The 26921-nt window shown below is 55.2% G+C and overlaps 1 protein-coding gene and 1 long non-coding RNA gene across 5 annotated transcripts in view; one reads left to right on the top strand and one right to left on the bottom strand.

Moving 5' to 3' along the window:
* The window catches only part of LOC140387275 (uncharacterized), a 28424-nt gene extending 8564 nt beyond the window's left edge, over nucleotides 1–19860 (bottom strand). Inside the window, exon 1 of the long non-coding RNA XR_011933825.1 lies at nucleotides 19760–19860. This is a non-coding gene — a long non-coding RNA (uncharacterized lncRNA). The remainder of the gene's footprint in view (nucleotides 1–19759) is intronic.
* Nucleotides 1–26921, top strand: part of sez6b (seizure related 6 homolog b) — a 1259716-nt gene that overhangs the window by 44575 nt on the left and 1188220 nt on the right. The gene's annotated exons all lie outside the window — the stretch shown is intronic.

Here is a 26921-nt window from a genome sequence, read left to right as displayed (position 1 = left end):
TAAAGCATACGGAGTTAGTACTACTCAGTAGAGAAGATTTATGTAGAGATCAGTTCAGCCCATAACAGGGTCATTCAGGAGTCTGGTAACAGTGGGAAAGAAGCTGTTTTTTGAACCTAGGTGGGTGGGGTCTTTGATTATGCTGCCTGCTTTCCCAAGGTAGCGGGAGGTGGGATTTGAACTCATGGAACCACAAAGGAAGCTACGCACTGAAAGAGACTGACTAGCTCAAGTGTTTGTGCCAACCAATAAAGAGAGATTTAGAAGAAACTAGCCACTCATTTTAATCCCACTTTCCAGCACTTCAGGTGCAGATCCAGATACCTTTTAAGGCCACTGGATTACTAGTCAAGTGACATTTCTCCATGCCGCCATCTCTTCCAACTTCCTAAGACACTAATCTGACCTCCTCCATTCCAGAGGTGTTGTCAGAACTGGTGAGTGTTTTTATTTCTGACTTCCATCACCTGCAGTATTTTGCTTCTTGATCATAATTTTTATTGGCCAGTCCCGCCGGCGTGAATTACACACCTCACACACAGCGGGACCTGGCAGGTAAGTGTGCGGGGGCCATCCTGGGGGGGGGGGGTCCAACCCCGGAGGGGGGGGGGGGCCCAGTGGCCAGGCCCTCGATCGGGGCCTTCCGATCAGCGGGTGGGCTGGTTCCGTGGGGGGACTTCTTTCCCCCAAACTTCTTTCCCTTCTCTGCGCCGGCCCCCGGGCAATATGGCGGAGCCCTACAGGGGCCCGGCGCGGAGAAGGGAAACCCCGCGCATGTGCAGAAATTTGCCAGCCATTCTGTGCATGCGCGCAAATACACTAGCTGGCCCACGCATACGCGAGATCCCGCTGGCCGTTCCGCACATGGGCGCACTCGCGCCGCCCCTTCGGCACCGGCTGGAGCTGCGGGGACGACTCCGGCGGCAGCCTAGCCCACTAGAAAGGTGAGAATTCCTCAGTTTCGGGGGCCGTTGACCCCGGAGTGGTTGACGCCGGTTTTCCCGCCGGCGTGGGGACGGAGCCATATTTTTAGAAAATCCCGCCTATTATGTTTTTGTTTTCGTCTTGTTCTTGTACGATATGTTTCTTTTCAGATATATAATTGTGATTATTGAATAAAACCTCATTTTAAATGGCTGACCATAATGTCATTTTAGCACATTCTAAATATAGGTGAAACCTTGGGCTGAATTCTCCCGAAGTGGGGCTCTGTCCCTGTTTTTACGTCGGCGTTTCACTCTGGAGTTTCCTATACAAAAGATCAGTCGATTCACTCACCTGCAGGGAGATAGCAGGGACTCAGAGTGATTCACGCAGCTTTAGCTGCGGATACGGACCCCCGCACATCCGGTTTCAAGTCCGCGCATACGCATGGCGGCCTTCAGCAGCTGCGCCGAGCGCCATGGTGGACTCGGACCGCAGAGGCAGCTGAAAAATGTAGCCCCCCCCCACCCGATCGGCCACGCGCCCGAAGATTCGACCGCCCCGATCTGTCCCTCGGCTGCCTGTAAGGCCCTACCCCGGTGTCCGATCCTCCTGCCCCCCAACCAGGGCGTCCGCGGACAGAGTCCGCAGCCGCCACGCGAAAGTCCCGACCAGCAATAGGTGGTTAGAACCATGCCGTCGGGACTCGGCCGGTTGGGAGCAGAGGATGCTGGGTGGACCTCTGGCAATGGGCACCCAGCTGCGCGGAGTACTCCGCGAACACGCCGATTTTCTGGATCCAGAGAATCGCCGGACCGGCACTGGGCCCAATTTCGGCGGGAAATTAGATTCTCCGCCCCCGCGCCAAACATGAATTTGGCGTGGGGCTGCGGAGAATGCAGCCCTTTATGCTTTATTAGAGATTACAGCAGAAAGAGGAACTTTATCCACTTTAACAGGGATGTTGGTATTGTGGTATTGTTATTGGATAAGGAAATCCAGAGGCTGTGGACTAATTTTTAAAAATAAATTTAGAATACCCAATTCTTTTTTTTCCCAATTAAGGGGCAATTTAGCGTGGCTAATCCACCTACCCTACACATCGTTAGGTTGTGGGGTGGGGCCTACGCAGACACTGGGAGAATGTGCAAACTCCACACGGATCGAACCCGCGTCCTCGGCGTCGTGAGGCAGCAGTGCTAACCACTGCGTCACCAAGCTGCCCCAAGTCCGTGGACTAATGGTTCAGAGACACTGACAGCAGGGGAATTAAAATTTGCTTAAATAAATCTTAAATAAAAGTTATTCTACGTATTGGTGACCATAAAATTATTGGATTGTTATTGAACCCCATGTGGTTCAACAGTGTCTTTCAGGGAAGGGTATCTGCAGTCTGTAGCCAATCTGGTTCAGGCATGACTCCAGCCTTATAGCAATGTGGTTGGCTATTAACTGTCCTCCGAAATAGCCTCGTAAGCCACTTACTTATATCAAACCTCTAAGAAGAAGTTCTCAGTACTGTTCTAGCATGGATCCAGCCAGGAGAACGTGCACACTCCGCACAGACAGTGACTCAAGCCGGGAATTGAACCCGGGTCCCTGGCGCTATGAAGCAACAGTGCTAACCACTGTGCTACCGTGTGTGGTAGAGTCTGAATCATTAAATAATTTCAAGAAGGAGATAGATATATTTCGATTTTTAAAAATTGGTTAAAGGGACATGGGTAACAGGTAGGGAGGTGGATTTGACACCAGGAAGCGATCAGCCATGATCTGATTGAATGGCGGAGCAGGCCCGAGGGGCTGAATTGATACTTTTGATCCTAATTCCTATGTTCCGATGGTCCAAGCCAGTGGGGCAGCACGGTAGCACAGTGGTTAGCACTGTGGCTTCACAGCTCCAGAGTCCCAGGTTTGATTCCCAGCTTGGGTCACTGTCTGTGCGGAGTCTGCACGTTCTCCCCGTGCCTGCGAGGGCTTCCTCCGGGTGCTCCGGTTTCCTCCCACAAGTCCCGAAAGACGTGCTTGTTAGGTAGTTTGGCATTCTGAATTCCCCCGCTCTGTATCCGAACAGGCGCCGGAATGTGGCAACTAGGGGTTTGTCACAGTAACATTATTGCAGTGTTAATGTAAGCCTTCTTGTGACAAGAAAGATTATTATTATTATTATTATTAAGCCATCCTCACTAATATCTGGTGACTTGTGTCAAAATTGGCAAAGCTGCCCCACAGACCAGTCATGCACCAGGCTGACCTAGTCAAATTCATTACAGCCAATATTTGTCCCCATCACCATCACTGGGTAGATCTTGTCCCACCAATAGGACAAACCCACGGAGATGATGACACAGTGGAGACAGACAGGAAGGAGTGGCTCTGGGATCCTCAACATTAACTCCAGGGCCCATAAAAGTCTCCTAGCATCAGGACAACTACCTATTACTATCCCTGCTGGTGAATCCATACTCCTCCATGTTGAATAGCATTTGTAAGGGTTCAGGATGGGGAACTTCAATATGCATCACTAAGAATGACTTGGTAGCACCACTGAACTGAGCTGGCTGTGTCCTGAAGGATATATCTGTCAGACAGTGCTTGCGCGGCAGGTGATGAGAGAACCAGCAAGAAGAAAAAGCTACTTGAACTAATCCTTACTATCCTACCCATTTCGGAAGCATCTGTTAATGACAGTATTGGCAGGAGTGACCACCACGCAATCCTTTTGTAGACAAAGCTATGTCCTCTCACTGAGGACACCCTACAACCTATGTGGCATTTCCACCATGCTAAAGTGGATAGATTCAGAACAGATCTAATTGCTCGGATAGGGTGGGGGAGTGGTCCAAAGTAGGGTGTTCTTTCGGAGGGTCAGTGCAGACTCGATGGGCTGAATGGCCTCCTTCTGCACTGTAGAAATTCTACAATTCTCAAAACGAGCCATCGACGAGGCACTTTGGGCCATCAGCAGAATTGTATTGCATCACAATCTGTAACTCATGGCTTGGCATTTCTCTGTCACTATTGCATCAAACCCAGAGACTAATTTTGGTTCAATTATAGTACGATCCCAGACCAGGGGCGAAATTCTCCGATCGGCGCAAAAAACGGCGCAAATCCGACTTGCGTCACGTCGGAAAAATGGGTTGATAGTCTCCGGCCCGAAATGGGCTAGCAGCGACGTAACGGGATGCGCGCTTGTGCAGTGGTTCACGCCGTGCAGCGTCATACGCGCCGCACGCCGTGACGGCTCATAAGGCCGCGCTGCTCCCCCCCCACCCGACCGGAACACCCGCCTGCAACACCCGACTGGATGGCTGGCCGCCGCTCAGCCCCGAGGTTCGAGTCATGCGATGTGGAGGCGCTCCTGGACGCGGTGGAGCAGAGGAGGGACGCCCTGTATCCCGGGCACGGCCGCAGAGTTGCCCCACGCCACAGCCGGCGTCTGTGGAGGGAAGTGGCAGAGGCCGTCACCGCTGCGGCCCTGACACCACGGACAGGCACCCAGTGCCACAAGAAGGTGAACGACCTCGTCAGAGCAGGCAGGGTGAGCCTCCCCATATCCCCCCTCCCCCATATCCCCCCTCCCCCATATCCCCCCTCCCCATATCCCCCTCCCCATATCCCCCCTCCCCCATATCCCCCTCCCCATATCCCCCTCCCCATATCCCCCCTCCCCCATATCCCCCTCCCCCATATCCCCCTCCCCCATATCCCCCTCCCCCATATCCCCCTCCCCCATATCCCCCCTCCCCCATATCCCCCCTCCCCCATATCCCCCTCCCCCATATCCCCCCTCCCCATATTCCCCCTCCCCATATCCCCCTCCCCCATATCCCCCCGCCCCATATCCCCCCTCCCCATATCCCCCCTCCCCATATCCCCCCTCCCCCATATCCCCCTCTCCCCCATATCCCCCCTCCCCCATATCCCCCTCTCCCCCATATCCCCCCTCCCCATATCCCCTCCCCATATCCCCCATATCCCCCTCCCCCATATCCCCCCTCCCCCATATCCCCCATATCCCCCCTCCCCCATATCCCCCACCCCCATATCCCCCCTCCCCCATATCCCCCATATCCCCACTTGCCCATATCCCTCTCCCCCATATCCCCCCTCCCCCATATCCCCCTCCCCCATATCCCCCTCCCCCATATCCCCCCTCCCCCATAACCTCCTCCCCCATATCCCCCCTCCCCATATCCCCCTCCCCCATATCCCCCCTCCCCCATATCCCCCCTCCCCCATATCCCCCCTCCCCCATATACCCCCTCCCCCATATCCCCCTCCCCCATAGCCCCCCCTCCCCCATATCCCCCCTCCCCATATCCCCCATATCCCCCCTCCCCATATCCCCCCTCCCCATATCCCCCCTCCCCCATATCCCCCCTCCCCCATATCCCCCCTCCCCATATCCCCCCTCCCCATATCCCCCCTCCCCATATCCCCCTCCCCCATATCCCCCCCTCCCCCATATCACCCCCTCCCCCATATCCCCCATATCCCCCCTCCCCCATATCCTCAATTGAATCCAGCCCTAACCTTAACCTCTGCAATGCACGCGCAACCGATGGCATGCATTCATATACCTGCCTAACAGTGTTGCCTTTTACCCCTGCCAACCCCCCCCCCCCCACAGGAGAAGCGCGCACACAACAATAGGGAGCATGTGAGGACTGGAGGAGGCCCCGCTGATGAGAGGCCACTAACCGAACACGAGGAAAGAGCCCTGGAACTGGCTGGCGGACCTGAGGACCGGGAGGTTGCTGATGCAGAGGTCGGGGGCGTAGTAGCAAGTGAGCCACCGACAGCCCGTCCCCATATCCCCCCTCCACTATGTCGCCCTCCCCCGTATCACCTGATCACTGCCTGATGTCTAACCATGCATGCTTCATTGTGTATCGCAGGACTAAACATCCAGGCACCCATCCCCGCAGATGCACACCGCCCGCAGGATGCCCCTCAGAGACCACAGGAGACGGAGAGACCCGCACCCTCCAGCATGCGACGCCCGCAGGATGCCCCTCGGAGACCACGGGAGACGGAGAGACCCGGACCCTCCAGCATGCGACGCCCGCTGGATGCCCCTCGGAGACCACGGGAGACGGAGAGACCCGCACCCTCCAGCATGCGACGCCCGCAGGATGCCCCTCGGAGGCCACGGGAGACGGAGAGACCCGGACCCTCCAGCATGCGACGCCCGCAGGATGCCCCTCGGAGACCACGGGAGACGGAGAGACCCGCACCCTCCAGCATGCGACGCCCGCAGGATGCCCCTCGGAGACCACGGAGAGACCCGCACCCTCCAGCATGCGATGCCCGCAGGATGCCCCTCGGAGGCCACGGGAGACGGAGAGACCCGCACCCTCCAGCATGCGACGCCCGCAGGATGCCCCTCGCACACCACGGGAGACGGAGAGACCTGGAGCAACAGGGAGACGACACCCCCGTGCGGGAGCGACCACCCAGCGATGAGGGGGGCAGCCACAGGCCCCCGTCACATCCGAGCCAGGACACCACTACCCAGGCCACCACTACCCAGGACACCACTACCCAGGACACCACTACCCAGGACACCACTACCCGGGACAGCAGTACCCGGGACAGCACTGCCCAGGAAGACGAAATACCGGACAGTGACTCAGAGTGGATGGGTGGAGACGAAGCCCCACCCCAAAGTGCCATGGACTCAGAGTGGGACGAAGAGCACGACACAACGCCACTGCTGTCACCAACACCCTCCACCATCGCAGAAACACTCACCTCGGTTGGGCACTTTAGTGATGAGGCGTCTGGTACACTCACTGGTGCGCACAACACAGCCGTACCGGTACAGCAGGTGGAGGGAGGAGCAGCAGAGGGGCCGGGCGGTCGGAGGGCAGCCCAGCCCAAGCGAACATCTGCCGCCCAGATGGATCCCGGGTTCCTGGAGTTACCACACCCACACATAGATCCGATGCAACCACCGACCCGGAGACAAGCGAAGAGGGTGACGGGCGGCTTGCGGCGGCTGCGGTCGCAGGTGGAGGAGTCCACCCGCGTCCAGGAGCTGGGAGTGGTGCCGGTCATGCGTGCCACCCAGGCCGACACCGCACGGGTGGCGTCCGCGGTGGAGGCAATGGGTGCGACGGTGTCAGACATGGGGAACGGTTTGCGAGGCCTGGGGCTTTCCGTGCAGGTGGCGTCTGTGGCCCAGGAAATGGTTGCCCTCTCACAGGAGGCCATGAGCCAGCGCCAGATGGCAGAGGCGCTCAACGCCATAGCCCAGTCTCAGCAGGCCATGACCCAGTCTCTGCAGGCCATGGCCCAGTCTCTGCAGGCCATCGCTGAGGGCATCGGCGCCAGTGGCCATGTGCGAGCCGGCGTCGCACTGTCACAGACAGGGTTTGCCAACCCCCTGGGCTCCATGGCTGCAAACCTGCAGACCCCTGTCGATACCAGCACGGGCCTCCAGGACTGGCAGCGCCAGATGTCGGAGGGGCGTCGGATGGCCAGTCCGTTCGCATCCCCCACCCATGTAGAGGCCTGGGGGCCATCGGGCACCCCGAGGGAGGAGGAGGTGGTGTGGTCCGTCCCGGCTCCCTCTGTAGGGGAGGTCCCGGTACACCGCGACACCTCAGACTCCCCCCCTTCCGTCCCAGGTGCATCGGGTGGGCAACGGGCAGGACAGGCTGGCAGCTCGCCATCCCAGTCGCCCGGGCCGCAGCCTGGCCCATCTAGGCCAGGACGCCCAGGAAACGGCCGCCAAAGGGATCCAGTGTCAGAGGGCAGGAATCACAGGAGTCCACCTCCAGTTCTGCTGTACCGTCTGGGGAACCACGTAGACGTAGTCAAAGGGCCCGTAAGGCCAAACAATTAGACACTGAGTAAGTTGGCACGGTTGCAGGGCACAGATGAGTTTTAGGGGCTAGGGCACGTGCATGAACTCCTTTGGTTATTAAAGTCAATGTTACACCTACAGAAGCTGCCTTTGTGACTGTCCAAAGTGTGCGGGGGTGTCATGTACGTTGAGCGCAAGTGTGTGTGTGAGGGGTCGTCTTACCTCAGCCCCAGGTGAGTCTGTCCCCTTCCCCCTGGGCCGCCATCAACATCCCCCAGGCAGAGGACGGGACCGTGCGCTACAGTGTCACAGCCGCATGCAGGGATGGTCCGGGTGGATGGTGATACTGTGGCCATGGGTCAGACATAGTCCAACGATGTAGAGCCAGGAGCTCACCGCAGGGCGGGTTGTCATCATCCTCCATGGCCTGCGATAGACACGCGTCCACCCGCAACTGGGTGAGCCCGGCCCGTTGTGCCGCAGGTGGATCGGCAATGGGGGGGGGGGGGGTGGTGTGCAGGCGGGTGGGGTGGGTGGGGTTGGGGAGGGGGGTGAAGGTGCTGGGTGGGTGGATGGGTGGGGGGTGTGGGTGGTCGGCTGTTGCCGTGGTGTGCGGTCTGTGGCCATACTACCCGATTCCCACGCCCATCTAGTCAGTGAAGCGGGCGTCTATCAGTCTGTCCCGTGCCCGCTGGGCCAGCCGGTAACGGTGGACACCCACCCGACTGTGTCTACCCCGTCTGCCCTGACCATTACCCCCATCCCGCTCACCTGGGGAGGACTGCGCCTCTTCCTGCTGCTCCTCCACTCCGCCCTCCTCTGCCTGCGGCACATCGCCCCTCTGTTGGGCTATGTTGTGCAGGACGCAGCACACCACAATGATGCAGCCGACCCTATCTGACCGATACTGGAGGGCGCCCCCAGAGAGGTCCAGGCACCTGAAACGCATCTTCAGCACGCCAAAGCACCTCTCTATCACTCCCCTTGTCGCTACATGGGCATCATTGTAGCGGTTCTCCGCCTCATTGCGTGGCCTCCGTATAGGCGTCATCAGCCACGGTCGCAATGGGTAGCCCCTGTCGCCCAGCAACCAGCCCCTCAGCCGGGGATGGCGTCCCTCGTACATGCCGGGGATGGATGACCGCGACAACACGAATGAGTCGTGTACACTGCCTGGGTGACGGGCGCAGACGTGCAGGATCATCATGCGGTGGTCGCAGACCACCTGTACGTTCATCGAATAGGTCCCCTTCCTATTAGTGAACACGGCCCTGTTATCTGCAGGTGGCCGCACGGCGACGTGCATCCCATCGATCGCGCCCTGGACCATGGGGAACCCGGCCACGGCAGAGAAGCCCACGGCCCGGGCATCTTGGCTGGCCCGGTCCACGGGGAAGCGGATGTAGCGGTGCGCCATGGCATATAGGGCATCTGTCACTGCCCGGATGCACCGGTGCACCAATGTCTGCGATATGCCGGACAGGTCCCCACTCGGTGCCTGGAATGACCCCGTTGCATAAAGGTTCAGGGCCACCGTAACCTTGACAGACACGGGGAGAGGGTGTCCCCCGCCAGTGCCACGCGGTGACAGGTGTGCCAGCAGGTGGCAGATGTGTGCCACGGTTTCCCGGCTCATCCGGAGTCTCCTCCTGCATTCCCGGTCCGTGAGGTCCTGGTATGACTGCCTGGGCCGGGACACACGGGGCGCCCTCGGGTGCCTCCGTTGCCGCGGGGCTCCTCCTCCCCCTCCTCGTCCTGTCGGTCGGGTGTCCCTCCAGACTGGGCGGCTGCCGCCTGCCCCTCTGCAGCAGCCTGCGCCGCCTCTCTGGCACGCTCCTCCTCCTCCTCCTCATCCAGGGCACCATAGACATGAGCGGCTGCCGCCATGGCGGCCAACATCGCTGGATGATCTGAAAACATGACGGCCTGGTGGGGGGAGGGGAATGACGACATGTCATCATTGCCCATATGCCCTCCTCCCCCCAGCCAGGTGGCATGTACCGCATGGGTCCAACTGTTGGAGGCTGGCACCTGGCCAGGTGGACCAACTCACTTGCCCTCCCATCCCCCTCCCCAGCACGGACCCCCCCCAACCTCCACCCCGGCACGGACACCCCCATCCCCCTCCCCGGCACGGACCACCCCCCCCCCAACCTCCACCCCGGCACCGACCCCCACCCCCCCCAACCTCCACCCCGGCACGGACCCCCCCCATCCCCACCATGGCACGGACCCCCCCCCCAACCTCCACCCCGGCACGGACCCCCCCCCCCCAACCTCCACCCCGGCACGGACCCCCCCATCCCCCTCGCCGGCACGGACCCCCCCCCAACCTCCACCCCGGCACGGACCCCCCCATCCCCCTCCCCGGCACGGACCCCCCCCCACCTCCACCCCGGCACGGACCCCCCCATCCCCCTCCCCAGCAGGGACCCCCCCCATCCCCCTCCCCAGCAGGGACCCCCCCCCATCCCCCTCCCCGGCACGGACCCCCCCCCAACCACCACCCCGGCACGGACCCCCCCAAACTCCACCCCGGCACGGACCCCCCCCATCCGCCTCCCCGGCACGGACCCCCCCCATCCGCCTCCCCGGCACGGACCCCCCCCCAACCTCCACCCCGGCACGGACCCCCCCATCCCCCTCCCCGGCACGGACCCCCCCCACCTCCACCCTGGCACGGACCCCCCCCATCCCCCTCCCCAGCAGGGACCCCGCCCATCCCCTTCCCCAGCAGGGACCCCCCCCCATCCCCCTCCCCGGCACGGACCCCCCCCAACCTCCACCCCGGCACGGATCCCCCATCCCCCTCCCCCGGAGCCCAGCCTATTCTAACATCCCCCCCCCCCCCCGCCGCGCACACACACACAACCCGAGACACACCTCTCCTCACGCATTCAGACTGCGGCCACGCCATCGCCTGCCCAGAGCCAACCCCCCAGGCCGTCACTCACCTCCACGATGGTCGGCGTGACCCTGGAGCACAGGGTCACGCCGATGAAAAGGAGGTTTAATTTACCTCGACGTGAACGGCCATCACGTCGACGGGACTTCAGCCCATCCGGAAGGGAGAATATCGGCAGGCCGAAAATCGGCTGCCTTGCGCAGACCCGTGACATTCTCCGCGGCAGCGGCGACATTAACGCCCCGCCGACTTTTCTCCCTTCGGAGACTTCGGCAACCGGCAGGGGCGGGATTCACGGCGGCCAACGGCTATTCTCCGACCCTCTGGGGGGTCGGAGAATGACGCCCCAGACCCCTAACATTGGGCGAAATTCTCCCCCAACGGCGGGATGCCCGCCGACTGGCGCCAAAGCCGGCGCCAATCAGACGGGCATCGCGCCGGCAAAAAGGTGCGGAAGTCTCCGCATCTTTGGCGGCCTAGCCCCAACATTGAGGGGCTAGGCCGACGCCGGAGGGATTTCCGCCCCGCCAGCTGGCGGAAATGGCGTTTGTTGCCCCGCCAGCTGGCGCGGAAATGCGGCGCATGCGCGGGAGCGTCAGCGTCCGCTGTCAGTTTCCCAGCGCATGCGCGGGAGCGTCAGCGGCTGCTGTCAGTTTCCCGCGCATGCGCAGTGGGGAGAGTCTCTTCCGCCTCCGCCATGGTGGAGGCCGTAGCGGAGGCGGAAGGGAAAGAGTGCCCCCACGGCACAGGCCCGCCCGCGGATCGGTGGGCCCCGATCGCGGGCCAGGCCACCGTGGGGGCACCCCCCGAGGTCAGATCGCCCCGCGCCCCCCCCCCAGGACCCCGGAGCCCGCCCACGCCTCCTGGTCCCGCAGGTAAATACCAGGTTTAGATTTACGTCGGCGGGACAGGCAATTCCTGGGCGGGACTTCGGCCCATCCGGGCTGGAGAATCCAGCGGGGGGTCCCGCCAACCGGCGCGGCCGGATTCCCGCCCCCGCCCAATCTCCGGGAGCAGAGACTTCGGCGGGGGCGGGGCGGGATTCACGGCGGTCAACGGCCATTCTCCGACCCGGCGTGGGGTCGGAGAATGACGCCCATTGACTTGGATACTGGACTGAAACCCAATATTTTGTTTTAATTTTGTAAGATTGTGAGGAAAATATACCCCGCTCCAGGAGTGATTGCACAAATAAATAGGGGTGTTATTTAAAACAAAACTTTATTACTAACATTAAAATCTTAATATCACACCCGAAAATAAGTTACAATTACCCCTTAAACAATACAACTCAACCCAGTGAATAGAATACCCTTACTTGCTATCTATTTTGGTACAAAAAGAAAATAGACCATCCCAGAGTTCAATCCACCCTAAATACCAATGGCAAAAGTAAAACTTGCTTTACAGAGTTATTCTTTGAGAAAAGGATCTCTTGACACTGCTTTACCGATCAGATCTGACTCTGGTCAAACCCCTGCAGAAACTCTGGCTGGATGTCTTCAAAAGCTATTTCAACTGGGTTATTTCAGCTCCTCCTTGTCCTTAGACAAGTCTGTAATGCTTTAAATACCAGCTTGGCACCACCAGTCTGACAGTGCCCTTGCCAGCTGGCAGGGCCACCTGGGCAGTGCCAGGTTGGCACATAGGTGACAGTGCCAAGGTAGCAGTGCAAGAGTACCCGGGTGGCACTGGCATTGCCAGGGTGCCACCCTGCCCAGAGGGCAAGCACCTGGAGGCCTCCGACTCCCATGAGTGACGATCCGTCTGGTCCCTGTTTGTGGGGACAAGCACTGGACGGCACTCCCCCAAGATCTTTGAGGCAAGGGGGTTAGATCCCAAGTCTCAGGTAAATCATGGGAATGCATATTAGAGTGATTGCAGATTTGCAAAACAGTGATCCCGCCCACAATGAACATAGAACATAGAACATGCAGAAGGAGGCCATTCGGCCCTTCGCGTCTGCACCGACCCACTTAAGCCCTCACGTCCACCCTATCCCCGTAACCCAATAACTCCTCTTAACCTTTTTGGTCACTATGGGCAATTTATCATGGCCAATCAACCTAACCTGCACGTCTTTGGACTGTGGGAGGAAACCGGGGCACCCGGAGGAAACCCGCGCAGACACGGGAAGAGCGTGCAGACTCCACACAGACAGTGACCCAGCGGGGAATTGAACCTGTGATCCTGGCGCTCTGAAGCCACAGTGCTAGCCACTTGTACTACCGTGCTGCACAATGGGTGGGATTCACATTGCGACGTCTTGTGCGATCACGCTAGATCTTGGGAGATGTGGTGAGCCGGGTAGATCCCAGAAGAGGGATCTACCGGCATCTACCGGCTGCGCTGCCTTTTGGGTGCAACGCGGCCGGGAGATCGCACCCTGTAGCTTTAAGAGCAACTCAGAGGTTGGTAAATCCATGGTGCGTGACTCACCTTGTGACTGCCAAATTCTGTCCACCATCTACAAGGCAGCAGTCAAGAATGTGTCGGGAAACCTCCACTTGCCTGGGTGAGTGCAACTCTAATAACACAAGGCCTGACATACATTTAGGTCAAAGCAACCCACTTGAACAGCAATCCGTCTACCACGTTAAACATTAAAGGTTGTCTCCCTCCACCTTTATGCACTGTGGTTGCATGCCTTATAAACCATCTACCGCTCGTCAGTGCCTTCCAAACCTTTGACCTTTACCACCTAGAGGAACAAGGGTACCAGGCACATCAGGGGCGAAATTCTCCGGTATCGGCGCGATGTCCGCCGACCGGCGCCCAAAACGGCGCAAATCAGTCGGGCATCACGCTGCCCCAAAGGTGCGGAATCCTCCGCATCTTGGGGGGCCGAGCCCTAACCTTGAGGTGATAGGCCCGCGCCGGACTAATTTCCGCCCCACTAGCTGGCGGAAAAGGCCTTTGGTGCCCCGCCAGCTGGCGCAGAAATGGCATCTCCGGGCGGCGCATGCGCGGGAGCGTTAGCGGCCGCTCACGGCATTCCCGCGCACGCGCAGTGGAGGGAGTCTCTTCTGCCTCCGCCATGGTGGAGACCGTGGCGAAGGCGGAAGGAAAAGAATGCCCCCACGGCTCAGGCCCGCACGCGGATCGGTGGGCCCCGATCGTGGGCCAGGCCACCGTGGGTGCACCCCCCGGGGCCAGATCGCCCCGCGCCCCCCCCCCAGGACCCCGGAGCCCGCCCGCGCCGCCTTGTCCCGCTGGTAAGAGAGGTGGTTTAATCCACGCCGGCGGGACAGGCATCCTAGCAGCGGGACTTCGGCCCATCCGGGCTGGAGAATCGCGGGGGGGTGGGGCGCCAACCGCGCGATTCCCGCCCCCGCCGAATCTCCGGTGCCGGAGAATTCGGCAACCGCCGTGGGTGGGATTCACGCCAGCCCCTGGCGATTCTCCGACCCGGCAGGGGGTCGGAGAATCTCGCCCCAGAACATCACCACCTGCAAGTTCCCCTCCAATTCTCCCACCACCCACTCAGTCTGGGAAATATATTGCTGTTTCTTCACTGTTGGATCAAAAGCCTGGAACACCCTCTCTAATAGCACTGTGGATGTAGATATACCACCCAAGCTACAGCTATTGGGGAAAGCAGCTCACTAATACCACCCGGAGAGGAATAGGGGGGGGGGCAATTAATGCTGGCCTTGCCAGCGACAAATTTCATGAACAAATGGGAAACAAAGCAATCAACTACCTAAATTTTCCACCTTATCTTGAGAGTCTTTGATTCATTGTAAGACCGGAAATATTCTCAGTTGCTTGGTATCCTACCTATGGATCATCTGCTTACTTTTCCTGGTGGGAGGAAATAGAGCTGCACTGTCCTCCGTTAAGATGAATAATGGGGCTCCATTGTTCTTTCTAATACTTGCTCCCACTGCTGAAGCACTGACTATGGCATTGAGGACAACTGGTCAGGCACTCAGCTCCCAGATCTTGCTCCCAATAGTCTTCTGAATTGAACATTTATGAGATGCTGATGACTTTTCAAATAATGCTTCTCCTCCCTTGGCTGAAGAATTGAAAGGCCTTCATTTAATGCAGACCAATATGCTGAGAGAACCATTTGAGAATACAAGTAGTGCAAATCATATTGTGTGTGTATGTATGCATGTGTGTGGGCAGGAGGGGGGCGCTGTGTGTGTATGTGTGTGGGGGCTGCTGTGTGTGCGGGTGGTGGTACTGTGGAGTGGGGGTGCTGTGTGGGGGGCTGCTGTGCATGGGGGGGCATACTGTGTGTATGTGTGTGTGTGCGGGGGCGTGCTGTGTGTATGTGTATGTAGGGGGTACAGTGTATGTGTCTGGGGGGGTTGCGGGGTGTTTGGTGGGTGCTGTGGTGTGTGGGGGGTGCTGTGCATGGGGACTGCTGTGTGTGGTGTGGGTGCTGTGTGTGGTGCTGTGTGTGTGGGTGCTGTGTGTGTGGGGTGCTGTGTGTGTGGGGGGGTGCTGTGTGTGTGGGTGCTGTGTATGTGGGGGGGTGTTGTGTGTGTGTGTGCTGTGTGTGTGGGGTGCTGTGTGTGTGGGGGGGTGCTGTGTGTGTGGGTGCTGTGCATGGGGACTGCTGTGTATGTGGGGGGGTGTTGTGTGTGTGGATGCTGTGTGTGTGGGTGCTGTGTGTGGGGGGGGGGGGTGCTGTGTGTGTGGGGAGTGCTGTGTGTGTGGGTGCTGTGTGTGTAGGGGAGTGCTGTGTATGTGGGGGGGTGTTGTGTGTGTGGGTGCTGTGTGTGTGGGTGCTGTGTGTGTGGGTGCTGTGTGTGTAGGGGAGTGCTGTGTGTGGAGGGGTGCTGTGTGTGTGTGGGGGGGGTGCTGTGTGTGTGGGTGCTGTGTGTGTGTGGGTGCTGTGTGTGTGTGGGTGCTGTTTGTGTGGGGGAGTGCTGTGTGGGAGGGGTGCTGTGTGTGTGTGGGTGTTGTGTGTGCTGTGTGTGTGTGGGTGCTGTGTGTGTGTGTGTGTGGGTGCTGTGTGTGTGGGGGAGTGCTGTGTGTGGAGGGGTGCTGTGTGTGGAGGGGTGCTGTGTGTGGAGGGGTGCTGTGTGTGTGGGTGTTGTGTGTGTGTGTGGGTGCTGTGTGTGTGAGTGCTGTGTGTGTGTGGGTGCTGTGTGTGTGGGGGATGCTGTGTGTGTGGGTGTTGTGTGTGTGTGTGCTGTGTGTGTGTGTGGTGCTGTGTGTGTGTGGGTGCTGTGTGTGTGTGGGTGCTGTGTGTGGGGGAGTGCTGTGTGTGGAGGGGTGCTGTGTGTGGAGGGGTGCTATTTGTGTGTGGGTGTGTGTGTGTGTGGGGGTGTGTGGGAGGGGCTGTGTGTGGGGGGGGGTTGTGTGTGGGGGGAGTGCTGTGTGTGGGGAGCACTGTGTGTGGCGGGGTGCTGTGTGTGGGGGGTGCTGTTTCTGTGTGGGTGCTGTTTGTGTGGAGGGGTGCTGTGTGTGGAGGGGTGCTGTGTGTGTGGGGGGGGGTTGTGTGTGGGGGGATGCTGTGTGTGTGGGGGTGCTGTGTGTGGGGGGTGCTGTGTGTGGGGGGTGCTGTGTGTGGGGGGGGTGCTGTGTGTGGGGGTGCTGTTTGTGTGGAGGAGTGCTGTGTGTGGAGGGGTGCTGTGTGTGTGGGGGGGGGGGTTGTGTGTGGGGTGATGCTGTGTGTGTGGGGGTGCTGTGTGTGGGGGGTGCTGTGTGTGGGGGGTGCTGTGTGTGGGGGGTGCTGTGTGTGTGGGGGGGTTGTGTGTGGGGGGATGCTGTGTGTGGGGGGTGCTGTGTGTGGGGGTGCTGTGTGTGGAGGGGTGCTGTGTGTGGAGGGGTGCTGTGTGTGTGGGGGGGTTGTGTGTGGGGGGATGCTGTGTGTGGGGGGTGCTGTGTGTGGAGGGGTGCTGTGTGGGTGCTGTGTGTGGGGGGGTGCTGTGTGTGGGGGTGCTGTGTGTGGGGGGTGCTGTGTGTGGGGGGTGCTGTGTTTGTGGGGGGTGTTATGGGCGAGGTGTTTTCAGAACCCCAAAATGTATCATGGAGTTCAACCAACCTCCCCTTTAATGTATTTGTTGCTTTTCCTAGCACATGGCTTTTTCACTATGTGTGGGATTACAATTATGGACACGTGGGCTTTTAAACACAAAATACTGTTTATTCATGAACTCAATTTAACTTCTTAAATAAACATTGGATCTCTTAACACTCCTTACTTCAAAGATAACTCAGAAAATATTGCAACAGTAAATAATTCCTCAAAATGTTCCTTAAAACATCCAAAAGGCTTCAAACCTTCAAAACAGTAACACACCCAGGTCACAGTTAATATATATTTTCTGTTTTATGGCAGAGATATATATGCTTGGTTGACTTCTGCTCCAGCACCTTGCTTTCTTCCTGCAGCTCTCTGGAATCACACAGACACACACAAGTTGCTTTTTCAAACTGGCTTTCTCCCTTCAAGCAACTCACAGCAAACCAGAACTTCTCATGCTGCTGTCTCAAACTGGCTTTCTACTTTTAAACTGCTCTCAGCAAAACCAGCCAGGCACTTTCAAACTGCAAAACCAAACTGCAAAATGGCTGACCTGAGCTGAGCTCCACCCACTCTATGACATCACCGTTTTCTTAAAGGTACATTGCCTAAACATCCATGTCTTAAAAGTACCTTCGCATGTCAGGGGTTAATGCTGTGTGTGTTTGATGGAGGGGAGATGGGAGTGCTGTGTGTGTGTGTGCGTGTGGGGGGTGATGTGTGTGTGCGTGTGTGTGGGGGGGGGGGTCTGGGGGTGGTGGTATGTTTGTGGTGGGGTTGTGTCTGTTTGTGGGGGGTGGTGGGGGTGCTATGTGTGTGGGTGCGGGGTGGAGGTGATGTGTGTGTGGGGGGGTGCTGTGTTTGCGGGGGGAATGCTGTATGTGTTTGTGGAGGGTTGTGTGGGGGTGTGTGGTGTGCTTGTGGTGGGGTTGTGTTTGTGTGGGGGGGGTGCTGTGTGTGGGGGGGGTGTTGTGTATGGGGGTTGTGTGTGGGGGGTGCTGTGTGTGGGGGGTGCTGTGTGTGGGGGGGTGTTGTGTGTGGGGGGAGGCGCTGTGTGTGGGGGGAGGTGCTGTGTGTGGGGGGGTGCTGTGTTTGGGGGGGTTGTGTTGGGGGGTGCTGTGTGGGGGGTGCTGTGTGGGGGGGTATTGTGTGGGGGGGGGTGTTGTGTGTGGGGGGGTGCTGTGTGTGGGGGGGGTGCTGTGTGTGGGGGGTACTGTGTGTGGGGGGTGCTGTGTGTGGGGAAGTGCTCTGTGTGGGGAAGTGCTCTGTGTGTGGGGGGGGGGTGCTGTGTGTGTTTTATGTGTGTGGTCGTGGTAAGTGTGTGTATGGGTGTGTGTGAGGGTGTGTGTGTGTGGGTGTGGGTTGGGGGAGGTGGGGCTGCGTGGGGAGTATGTTTGTGGGGGGGGGAATGCTGTGTGTGTTTGATGCAGGGAAGGTGGGGGAGGTGGGGGTGCTGTGTGTGTGGGGGGAGTAGGGGTCCTGTGTTTATGTGTGGGGGGGTGGGGTTGGCATGTGGGTGGTGGGGATGGGGATGATGTGTGTGTATGTGTGGGGGTGGTGTTTGTGGTGGTTGTGTGGGCGGGGGGGTGTTTGTGTGTGGGGGGGGGTGTTTGTGGTGGGGTTGTATGCAGGTGTGTGTGTTTGTGGTGGGGTTGTGTGTGGGGGGGTGGTGTGTTTGTGTGTGCGGGGGTGTGTGTTTGTGGTGGGGTTGTGTGTGGGGTGTGTGTGTTTGTGGTGGGGTTGTGTGTGGGGGGGGTGGCGTGTTTGTGTGTCCGGGTGTGTGTATTTGTGGTGGGGTTGTGTGCGGGGGGGGGGGGGGGTGTTTGTGGTTGGGTTGTGTGGGCGGGGGGGTGTTTGTGGTGGGGTTGTGTGGGCGGGGGGGTGTTTGTGTGTGGGGGGGGTGTTTGTGGTGGGGTTGTATGCAGGTGTGTGTGTTTGTGGTGGGGTTGTGTGTGGGGGGGTGGTGTGTTTGTGTGTGCGGGGGGGGTGTGTTTGTGGTGGGGTTGTGTGTGGGGGTGTGTGTTTGTGGTGGGGTTGTGTGTGGGGGGGGTGGCGTGTTTGTGTGTCCGGGTGTGTGTATTTGTGGTGGGGTTGTGTGCGGGGGGGGGGGGGGGGGGAGGTGTTTGTGGTTGGGTTGTGTGTGCGGGGGTGGGGGTATTTGTGGTGGGGTTGTGTGTAGGGGGGGTGGTGTGTTTGTGTGTGCGGAGGTGTGTGTTTGTGGTGGGGTTGTGTGCGGGGGGGTGTTTGTGGTGGGGTTGTTTGTGTGTGGGGGGGGTTTGTGTGTGCTGGGGTGTGTGTTTGTGGTGGGGTTGTGTGTGGGGGTGGGGTGGTGTGTTTGTGGTGGGGTTGTGTGTCTGTGGGGGTTGTCCGCGGGTAGTTGCATGGGGTGCTGTTGGGGGGGGGGTGCTTGTTGGGTGGGGGGGGTGTACATGGGGATGTGGGGAAAGAGGGAAATTAGAATTTTGTACTCGTGACTATGCTACTGATTGCTGATGCATCGTGTGAAACTGGACTTGCCCCTTTTACAATACAGAACAATGTCAACTTGATGAGTCGAAACAAATTCTGCCAAATTGATTTTCACCTATGGTTTTTCTTGATGCAATTTGAAGAATCTTGTTAATTTGTTGCACACATGACAATTATCTACTCGCAATTAATGTGGAAGTTTAACCAAAAGATGTGAATATAAATTAAAACTCCCATCTTTTAGTTTCCACACTGATTTATCTTTTGTGCTGTAAGAGAGAGGAGATTCAGTGCCATAGATGTTTGCACAAAGTAGTTGGAATGGAATTGGGAAGTAGCTGAATAACATAATTGAGACAGTCCAAGCAGAGGCAATAATCCTTTGTGCCAATTTATGCAGTATCTGACAATCATTTACCACACACTGTTTAAAGCAAATTCACACTACAGGGAAGAATTGTGCCTTCTTAAGATGCATTCTATGCTTGTCGAACACTGTCAGGGATAAAAGGATCTATTGACCCACTGAGTACTGTAATTAGGTTTGTACCTCCATATTTGTGTTCTGTTTAAAAGTAAAATCATCTAAATGTTGCAAGAGGTGGTGAAAATGCACAAAGCACAGTGAGCTTAAGAGGTGGATCAATCAAAGTCTCACCTGCTTGATATGTTTTCTCTCCGCTAAATGTCTCCATTCGCTTCCCAAGTTTGCACACTATTAGATCTTTGCTTTGGATTCGCCAGTGCAGTGTGCACTGTTGCTGTACAGTAGCTCAAGTTGAGGCGCAGGTTAATTTATCTCTATGGCAACAAATCTATAATAATATGCCACAAGAAAATAGTTGTTTGCTGATGTGTAACTCTTTTGAAATATTTGAAATCCCTCTCACAGCACAGTGGTGAATGTATTAGAAACGTGGCCTGTTTGATCCTGTAAGCTAATGAATATTTTATAGTCGCCTTAATGATGCAGGACTCAACTGGAGCATTTAAAAAAACATTTTCTTTTAATCTTGGGGCACCATTATAGTTTTGTATTTCGAGGCCTGGCTTTTATGTTTATTTGTCACAAGCTGGAGATGCTGTGGCTGATTGTTGTTCATCTTGACTGATTTTTATATGTATTGAATTTTACATAGCACGTTAATCCTGTAAGCCTTTCCCCATAGCAGATGCTGGTACAGCCTCATTAATAGATGTCCCATAGGACAGATGAGACAGAGCAATAAAATTCTGCTGCGAAGCAGGTTTTTTTTACATTTATGTAAATATGGGATTGAAAAATGGTGCATTAGAAGTTTAAAATGTAAGATTTGATTGGAAGTTATCAATTATCCTAATGCATGAGGCAGTATCATGTGATGCAAAGGATAGAAGAAGTAAGCAGAGGATTATAAGGCAGCAACTGAATCCAAGGCTTCAACAAACATGGACTGCAAAGCCATTTGTAAATGTCATATGATTGCTGAAGGGGTCAGTTTTAATTCTCCCTGATCAGTCGGAAAGCAGCGGGTGAGTTAAGATGGTAACTGCTCCATTTCCTCCCTTTATCTCCATCAATCCACTGATTTTGGCAATGGATGATGCTCCCACTTGAGCTCCAATAGGAGCAGCATCAATAAGTGCAAGTCCCTGGCCATTCTTCATGTGAAATTGAGTGTCGGAAGGCAATCTGACCATTAGATATGCCATTCCCGAGCTTGTCCGCAGTTTACACCGATACAAGCAAACTTCTGAAAAGGATTAAGAGTGGGAATTGTAAGTGCACTTCTGGACCTCCCGAACACAGGGTGAAGTCAACTGGAGCATCCCCCAACCCTCAGCCCTCTCAAGGTCGAGTGTCAAAACCGATTACTGGTTGAACCTGTTCGCCATAATTTAGCTAGCCGGTGCCAAAGCCAGTTGAGGGCAGAGGTGTGGTTTTTTTTACGATTTATTGCATTTGCATACAATTCAGATGGGCCAGTCATCATGGATTGGTGATACGCACACAGCATGTGCAGCAAGAGTAGCGTGATACCCAGAAAGATATGCGGCATATTCTCTGAGGGGTTCCATCACGTTCTGAGAATGGCTGTATTCTGTGTCAAATGTAGAGAACTGTGTTTGAACAGTCCCTGTGATTTGGAATATTGGTATTTAATGGTACATTTCTGATAGCTAAGTACAACTTTTTGAATTGAACTATCCTCTGCTAGGATCAGGACAGTGATTTAGTCGTTTTAGTGTTGAACAATTGTGAACTTCACATTGGTACTTTTTTTTCAGTAAGCTTGTGGTCCAGTATTTGCTTTTATGTTCTAACACTGGTGTATGTGGGTAAAAATACCTGCAGGAGGTACACATACCGAGTCTGACATTTAAATCTATCACTGATTAGAGTTCGGTCATGTCTTCTCGTACAATAAATGCCTGTGAATTTAAATTATTTAACTGTTTGCTTGTCCAGAATATTTGCAATCATGAGTGCATTATATATTTCAACTATGTTACATAGAATAGAATAATCTTTTATCGTCACAAGTAGGTTTACATTAACATTGCAATGAAGTTACTGTGAAAAGCCCCTAGTCGCCACATTCCGACACCTGTTGGGGCACACCGAGGGAGAATTCAGAATGTTCAAATTACCCAACAGCACATCTTTCGGGACTTGTGGGAGGAAACCAGAGCACCGGGATGAAACCCACGCAGGCACGGGGAGAACATGCAGAGTCTGCACAGACAGTGACCCAAACCGGGAATCGAACCCGGGACCCAGGCACTGTGAAGCCACAGTGCTAACCACTGTGCTACCGTGCCGCCCTCAACCAGGATGAGAAGGGTACACATTTTATAGCTCCACTACTCCGCAAGCCATATTCACAAGATCTTGTTAGGTCCCGTGAGGCGTTCAATAAAACGGCCAATTATTTACCTTCTCTCGTGGTCCCCAAAATAGAAGTGTCTTTAATCAGGTTTCTTTCAATAAATTCAGAATGACTGTCTATAATAAACAAAACTCCTTTCAACAAGTTGCAAGTATTCATTAACGCACAGTGGAAACGGGAAGTTTCACTATCTTTTTCTTCCTAATGGACACACACAGAAACGAAGGACAAACAGGTGGAGAGGGCTTTAGAGGATTGGAATTATGTAAAATTAAGGATAAAGATCGCAGAATCCTGACTCCCTCAAGGTTCCTCTTGTGAAGACGGTGAAGCTGATCTCGGTGGATGTCTGGAAGTTCTCAATAACCGGTTTCAACTTTGCAGGTCCAAATGCAGACGGATGAAGATTCTTTGGCTACAGGTTGATATACATCTCTATTGCCGGCAAAGTAGCGAGAGAGAGAGAGAGAGAGAGATGCGCAATTCTCCGAAATTTTTTTAAAGTGTGGTAGCGAGCGGGAATTCCCGCAAGCTTCCTGGCACTCGGCCCAGCGAGGCCGGCAATGGCATGGGCAATCTGGCACCTGGGCACCTTGGCATTTCCAACCTGGCAGTGCCACCTGGGCACTCAGGGTGGCAGTGCCAAGGTGTCAGGGTGGCAATGCCAAGGTACCCAGCTGCCAGCAGGAGTGCCAGGGTATCACCCTTTCCAGAGCCCGACCACCCTGGGACCTATGGTGGCCTAGGAGACCGCCCAGGTGCCATTAGGCCTGGTCCACATTTGTGTAGGCCAGCGCTAAAAGGTGCCAAGGCGAGGTCTCCCAGGGGTTGGCCTAATGGATCACTTAAATATGTTAATCTGGATCTCGTCCTGCGAGTCATCAGACCGTGACGTCTCACAAGATCTTGTTAGGTCCCGTGAGGCGTTCTCAGGATTGTAAATATAACGACCTCGTCGCATCACCGAGTCGGGCGCAACAAGCCCATTGGATCACGGATTATGAATACAATGATTTTACACTGCAATTGGCCGAACACATTTCTTCACTGCTGTTGTCCGTTATGTTAATAAATTTGTCCCCTTTAAATTTGAGGAGAAATGTTGCAAGTTCTTGTGGAAACTTAAATTCTTCCGAATTGACACTTTTTAATTTAAAATCCAGATTTTTTACCAAAGAATACCTCTGATATGCCATTTGAAAAAAGCATTGTACCTTTTTAGTTACACAGTCTGGATGAGCAAATTCAGTAACCCAACAGTGTCTTGCGTCCAAGCCAAATAGGCAGGATGGCGTCACCTCCAGTTCATAAAAGTAGTTTTGTCGCTGGAAGCTAAGGTTCATTAAGTAATGCAAATTGTGGAGCAGGGCAAGTAGGTTTTTAAATGATCACCTATTGGACACTTGTGACACTTCCCTCTGGTTGATTTGGCCTTTCTCTAATAGGCTTGTCAGTGGTACAAGGGAACATTTTTACTTGTTATACTGTCAAAACATTCTACCGGGAGATAGGGCTCATTTGATTAGGTATAGGATGAGTATGTTGTTTGCGGGAGTAGAGGACAAGCACGAGTGTGGTGGGATAGGTCTGGCTAACCATATGCATATGTTCTGGTCGTGTTCTAAGCTTATGTGGTTCTAGGTCTCCTTCTTTAGCGCCACTGGAGCCCTGTCCCTTAGTGGCCATATTTGGGGTGTCAGACGTGCTGGAGCTGTAGACGGGGGCAAGGGGCGATGTCCTGGCCTTCGCCGCGCTGATTGCTCGGAGGCGAGTGCTGATGTTGTGGAGGTTAGCCTCTCCACCCAGTGCCTCAGTGTGGCTGGGAAATCTGATAGAGTTTCTATATCTCGAAAGATTCAAGTACACCTTGATGGAACAATTGAGGGGTACTACCGAAGATGGCAGCCGTTTATCTTGCACTTCAAAGAGCTGGTCACCATTAGTTGCTCGGGGGGACGGGGGTGGAGGGCAGGGTGTTAGGGGTGTGGTGATGTGCATCAATGTAAATGCATGTAGGCTAGCTAGACACTAGAGGGAGCACCAGAAACATCACACACACACTCAACCAATAGATCAGTTAGATAGGACGCGACCAATGGACATTCACGATGCACACGGAGTTGACACGACCACAGGGGGGCATTACACCAACCCATATAGAAAGGACACCACACACATGATCTGCCTCTTTTGAGTGGAGACAGTCAGTGAGTATAGACACAGGATTGATTCAATATTACACCCACCACGTGGATTGCAGCAACTGGTTAGTCAGTCAGGGTAGCTATAGTAGGATTAGCAGTAGTGTCGAACCCAAGTAATAGAAGTGTAAATAGTTTAATAAACGCGTTGAAGTTATCTCCACGTCTGAACCTTCGTTTGTCAAGTGCACCACAAGGAAGCCGCTTATGTTACACCTACAACATAACAAATCAAGGGGGTTGTTTTTTTTTCTCTGGGTGGTTAGTAATTGGGGGTATTGGGCTGTTTTGTATTATGTGTAAAATGGGAAACGTTTGAATAAAAATATTTTTTAAAAGAAATAAATTCTCCAGGGGGATTACCATCTTTTTTAAAGTTTCTCTGAAATTAAAATTTAGACCGCTTGCTGTACGTCCCAATAGACATGGGCACTGAGGGCAGCACGGTGGCCCAGTGGTTAGCACTGCTGCCTACAGCGCTGAGGACCCGGGTTTGATCCCGGCCCTGGGTCACTGTCTGTGTGGAGTTTGCACTTTCTCCCCGTGTCTGCGTGGGTTTCACCCCAACACCCCAAAGATGTGCAGAGTAGGCGGATTGGCCACACTAAATTGCCCCTTAATTGGAAAAAAATAATTGGGTACTCTAAATTAAAAAAAAAAAGACATGGGCTGGGATTCTCCCCTACCTGGCGGGGCGGTGGGTCCCGGCGGGATGGAGTGGCGGGAACCACTCCGGCGTCGGGCCACCCCAAAGGTGTTGATTTCTCCACACCTTTAGGGGCCAAGCCCTCACCGTGAGGGGCTAAGGGCGCGCTGGAGTGGTTTCCGCTCCACCGGCTGGCGTGGAAGGCTTTTGGCGCCACGCCAGCCGGGGCTGAAAGGACTTTGCTGGCTGGCGGAAGTCCGCGCAAGCGCGGGAGCGTCAGCAGCTGCTGACGTCATCCCCGTGCATGCGCAGGGGGGGGGGTCTCTTACACGTTGGCCATAGTGAAGGCTGTGGCCGAGGCGGAGGAAAAAGAGTGCCCCCACGGCACAGGCCCGCCCGCGCCGCCTAGTCCCGCCGGTAAGAGAGGTGGTTTGATTTTCGCCAGTGGGACAGGCATTCCAGTAGCAGGACTTCGGCCCATCGCGGGCCGGAGAAACGTCGGGGGTGGGCCCGCCGACTGGCACGGCGCGATTCCCACCCGCGACGAATATCCGGTGCAGTAGAATTTGGCCAGCCCCCGGTGATTCTCCGGCCCGGGGGGGGGGTCGGAGAATCCCGCCCATGGGCACTAATTCAAAAATATGTCTCGATTTGCAGTTCATCTGAATGGCATGTGGGAAATGAAAATGCAGCCACGATATAAAATTGAAAGCTGATTTATTTCCCAGCGTTAATGTCCTCATACTCTCTGTAAAATAACTGGAGTTTTAAAAGTGCTAAAATCTAAAACCAAACCTACCCGCAAGGGAGCAATTGGAAGTATTTCTATATAATTGCTACGTGAGACCAGCTGAGGAAATGTAGAGAGAAACATAGCATGCGTCTCTCTCTCTCTTTTTGAAGCCTATTTTTTCAGCTGGTCCTCTTTGAGCAACCAATGTGTGTGGAGGAGAAACCGTGGTGAATGGAATATGTACCTCTGCCTGTGCTTTTGTGCTTTCTTCAATGGAGAGACAACTTGAGAGCTTGTTCAATAGGAAATTGCTGATGTAAAGCTGATGGTGTTCTGTGAAACAAACATTTGGAACAGACATTTGTGGTACTAATTTTTAATACATAAAGTTTAAAATAAAAAATTTGCTCCTATTATCTGAAAATCATTTATTGCTTTGCTCGCCTATTGATATGAAAAATTGGAAATACTGTCCCCTGGAGAGAACAATTTTAGTTAATGACATTTTTGCTGGAAAACTGCCTCTATTTTTCTGTGCAGTCTACATCGGCAATGCTAACATGATGTGCCTCTTTATGGATAGGGCTATATTTTCCTGCATTCTCAAAAGAGACGTCGCATGCACATTTTTGACTTGCTAACACAAAGGATAGGATTTACTAGAATCATTGTGGATTCATAGAATCCGTACAGTGCAAAAGAAGGCCATTCGGCCCATTTGGTCTGCACTGATCCTTCAAATGAGCACTCTCCCCATACCCACTTTCACCCCCCCCCCCTATTCCCGCAACCTCATAACCAAAGCTGCACATCCATGGACACTAAGGGACAATTTATCGTGGCCAATCACCCTAACCTGCAGATCTTTGGACTGTGGGAGGAAACTGGAGCACCCGTGGGAAACCCATGCAATATTGGGAGAACATACAAACTCCACACAGACAGTCACCTAAGCTGGAATTGAACTTGGGGTCCTGGCGCTGTGCAGCTGGAATGCTAATCATTTTGCCACTGTGCCAATTGAGCAACCCGGTTTTCGGCAGCGGAGGCAGCCCGGCAGCGGGGCTTTCTGGTCCCGCCGTTGTCAATTTCCCGTTGAAAGCACCCCCTCGGCGCTGGGAAGCCCGAGGCAGAGGTGCGCCATCGGTGGGACCGGAATATCCCGCCGACACAAACAGCCGGTAAATTCTGTCCAAAGTGTTTCCAGAATGTGAGTTGTCGTAAAAAGGAACTTTTAAGAAAAATGTTCAGTGTAAAACCAAGTTACTGAGAGATCACATGGAGAAAGTCGCTTGCACCCGCAGTAGCAGATACAGAGCCAGAGAGATATGAAACACAGACGCATATTTAATTTGAAAAATAGGCAGTTT

This window comes from Scyliorhinus torazame, chromosome 12, assembly GCF_047496885.1.
Source record: "Scyliorhinus torazame isolate Kashiwa2021f chromosome 12, sScyTor2.1, whole genome shotgun sequence".
Lineage (NCBI taxonomy): Eukaryota > Metazoa > Chordata > Chondrichthyes > Carcharhiniformes > Scyliorhinidae > Scyliorhinus > Scyliorhinus torazame.
This window is presented reverse-complemented; position numbering and strand designations above follow the sequence as displayed.